Genomic DNA, 3,793 nt, shown 5'->3' with positions numbered 1-3,793 from the left:
TCAACGCCAGTTCTCTGCCCAATTCTGGCGTCCAGCGCCAGAAAAGGATCAAAAGCTGGAGTTGAACGCCCAAACTTGCACAAGAACTGGCGTTCAACTCCACAAATGGCCTCTGCACGTGAATTGCTTAAATCTCAGCCCCAGCACACACCAAGTGGGCCCCAGAAGTGGATCTCTGCATCATCCATCATAGTTTACTCATTTTTTGTAAACCTAGGCTACTAGTTTAGTATTTAAACAACTTTTAGAGACTTATTTTGCATCTGATGACATTTTAGATCTGAACTTTGTACTCTTTAACGGCATGAGTCTCTAAACTCCATTGTTGGGGGTGAGGAGCTCTGCTGTGTCTCGATGAATTAATGCAAATATTTCTGTTTTCTATTCAAACACGCTTGTTCCTATCTAAGATGTTCATTCGCGCTTAACTGTGATGAAGGTGATGATCTGTGACACTCATCACCATTCTCAACCCATGAACGTGTGCCTGACAACTACCTCCGTTCTATATCAGATTGAATGAGTATCTCTTAGATCTCTTAATCAGAATCTTTGTGGTATAAGCTAGAATTGAGGGCGGCATTCATGAGAATCCGGAAAGTCTAAACCTTGTCTGTGGTATTCCGAGTAGGATTCAAGGATTGAATGACTGTGACGAGCTTCAAACTCCTGAAGGCTGGGCGTTAGTGACAAACGCAAAGGAATCAAGGGATTCTATTCCAACCGGATCGAGAACCAACCGGTTATTAGCCGTGCTGTGACAGAGCGCGTGAGCGTAGTTTTCACTGGAAGGATGGAAGGTAGCCATTGACAACGGTGATCCACCAACACACAGCTTGCCATAGGAGGACGTGCGTGCGTGAACAAGAAGACAGAGGAAAGTAGAGATTCAAAAGACAAAGTATCTCCAAAACTCCAACATATTCTCCATTACTGCATAACAAGTAACCTTTAATCCATGCTCTCTTGTTTATTTGCAATTCAAATGATAAACATAATTGATTTCCTGACTAAGATTTACAAGATAACCATAGATTGCTTCAAACCAACAATCTCCGTGGGATTCGACCCTTACTCACGTGAGGTATTACTTGGACGACCCAGTGCACTTGCTGGTCAGTGGTACGAGTTGTGAAAAGTGTGATTCACAATTTGTGCACCAGTAACTACAAGGGGGTCCATGATAAACCATTATTTTATAGTTTATATTGTATTTAATTGTGTGATTTTATCAAATCTTTACCCATTTATTCATTAAATTAGCATGTATTTACAATCCCTTCCCAAAAATTACTCCATGGTTGAAAACTTGCTTCCTAGAGACTTTTAATTATGTATTTTAATTCTCCTTTATTCCATTCGATGCCGTGATCTGTGTGTTAAGTATTTCAGGCTTTATAGAGCATGAATGACTTGGAGATTGGAAAGGAGGCTTGCAAAAATGGAAGAAACACAAGAAATTGAGGAGATGACCAGCGAGAAGTGACGCGGACGTATAGCTCACGCGACCGTGCGAATTAGAGGAAATTGCAGTGACGCGCTCGCGTGCCTGACGCGAACGCATGGATTGGAAACTGCACACGCGAATGCATGGACGACACGCACGCGTGGCAAGGCAAAATGCTGGATGACGCGAACACGTGGATGATGCGATCGCGTGACGTGCGTGATCTGCAGAATTCGCTGGGGGCGATTTTGGGCCCTATTTTGACCCAATTTTTGGCCCAGAAAAGCATATTAGAGCCAGGGAACATGCAGAGACGAAAACAACATTCATTCCGCATAATTTTTAGTTTTAGATCTGATTTTACTCCTCCTCTAAGTTTTCTCTCTACATATTCACAGTCTTAGGAATTTGATTTTTATTGCTTTTTGGATTGGGATATTTAGAACAGTTATTACCTTCGTCAAGACTTCGTCATTCTAGTTTGTTTCCTTACTTGTCACTTACTCTTTCATATCCTTAATTTATTCAGAGTTACTATTGGATTATTTTTAGAATTTATTAATACAAGAACTTTTTTTATTTTTAATTGATCCTTTTGATTATTATTCATCATGTCTTTTTTTATTCCCTTTTCTTATTTTGCGAAGTTTACAATCATAATGAGCGAGTAGTTCCATAACTTGATTGGGAGTTGGTTGAAAGGAAGACCTTAAGTTGGAATGCTCAAGAGTAAAATTATAGTTGGGTTTAGCGTTGGGTCGCCCTCTAGTCACTGACACTAGTCCTTCTCAAGGGAGAGGATTAGAACTTGTGAGTAGAAACTGACTTCCAACTTGCTTAACTTTCCTTTATCCGGTAAGGGATAACTGAGCAGACAACCTTCAATTATCAATTAATCTTGGGAGAACTCCAACAAAGATAGGCCTTCCGACTAATCTACTCCCGGTCAAAGTTTTTATTTAAATAACATAAATTCTCTGATTTAATTTCCTGTTTATCAACTCAACCCATTTTAGAAAACATCTTATTAATAAAATAGCACATCTTTCTGCAACTCGTTGGGAGACGACCTGGGATTCATACTCCCAGTATTTTAATTCTAATTTTGTGACAACCCTTCTAAATTGATAAGCGGATTTTTGGTTGGTTAATAACTATGCTTGCAACGTATCTTTCATAATAATTTCTTAACTCGCCAATTTCCGCCACGTCAATTTTTGGCGCTGTTGCAGGGGAGTTGCAATAGAGTGCTAAGTTATTGATTGGAATTTATTTATTTGCATTTTATATTATGTTTGCTACTTTGAGCTGCATGTTTCTTTCGTTAAATGACGCGTTCACTTTCTGATCCAAGCTTGCCAGTATTTGATCCTGAGATTGAAAGAACTATTTCCCGTATAAGGCAAGCTTGGCGTCGGTTAGTCCTCCCCGAGGGCGAATCTAAAATGTCACGTAAGGAAGAAACAAGCTCCCTTTATACTGATTCGGTTGATTTACGTGCAGGTGACATGGCAGCACCTAGGAGAGTTACTATCCAGGAGGCTGGAGCCCCTGATTTTACAATACAACCATTTCAAGCGCATCACCCAGTAGTAGCTACAGATTTTGAAATAAAGACTGCACTACTCAACTTGATGCCTAAGTTTCATGGCTTACCTACTCAAGAGCCTATCAAGCACCTTAGGGATTTCTAAGCAGCCTGTTCTACTGTCAGGCGTGATGGTGCAAATGAAACTTCTATTCTGTTAAAAGCCTTCCCATTTTCTCTTGAGAAAAAGGCAAGAGAGTGGTACTACACTCAACCCGCAACAACTGTTTCTGATTGGGATATGCTTAGAAGATAATTTTTGGAAAAATTCTTTCCAACTGAAGTTACTGATAAACTGAGGAAAGACATTTCCATGATTGTTCAAGACGAGTCCGAGACCCTCTATGAATACTGGGAGCGCTTCAACAACATTCTGGAAGCATGCCCTCACCATATGATTGACAAGATAGTGTTGCTCGGCTACGTCACACAGGGCATGAGGCCCCAAGATAAGACCACATTGGAAAGTGCTAGCAATGGGTCTATGAAAAAGTACAAGACCACTAATGAGACATGGCAATTGATCAGCGACTTGGCTGAATCTACTTGGAATCACAGGCAGAAACAAAGCCGGTCAAAAGCTGTTGCAGAGGTATCTTCTAGCAAGAAAACTACTACTCTGACTCAGAGTATATGTGAAATCACCAACTTACTGAAGCAGATGCAGTTAAGTCAACAACAACCGCAGCAAAGCCAACAGTTAGTCCCACAGAGAGTGTGCGGGATCTGCGCTGATTATAGCCATTATACTGACGAAT

The 3,793-nt window shown here is 40.7% G+C and overlaps 1 non-coding gene across 1 annotated transcript; it reads right to left on the bottom strand.

Annotated features, from left to right (window-relative positions):
• Positions 1-3,327: 3,327 nt before the first annotated feature.
• LOC148568423 (small nucleolar RNA R71) lies at positions 3,328-3,435 on the bottom strand. Its single transcript, XR_015882548.1, has one exon. It is a non-coding gene; the product is annotated as a small nucleolar RNA R71 (small nucleolar RNA).
• Positions 3,436-3,793: the final 358 nt, after the last annotated feature.

Source organism: Arachis ipaensis, chromosome B4 (genome assembly GCF_059453495.1).
Source record: "Arachis ipaensis isolate K30076 ecotype BB chromosome B4, ASM5945349v1, whole genome shotgun sequence".
Classification (NCBI taxonomy): domain Eukaryota; kingdom Viridiplantae; phylum Streptophyta; class Magnoliopsida; order Fabales; family Fabaceae; genus Arachis; species Arachis ipaensis.
This window is presented reverse-complemented; position numbering and strand designations above follow the sequence as displayed.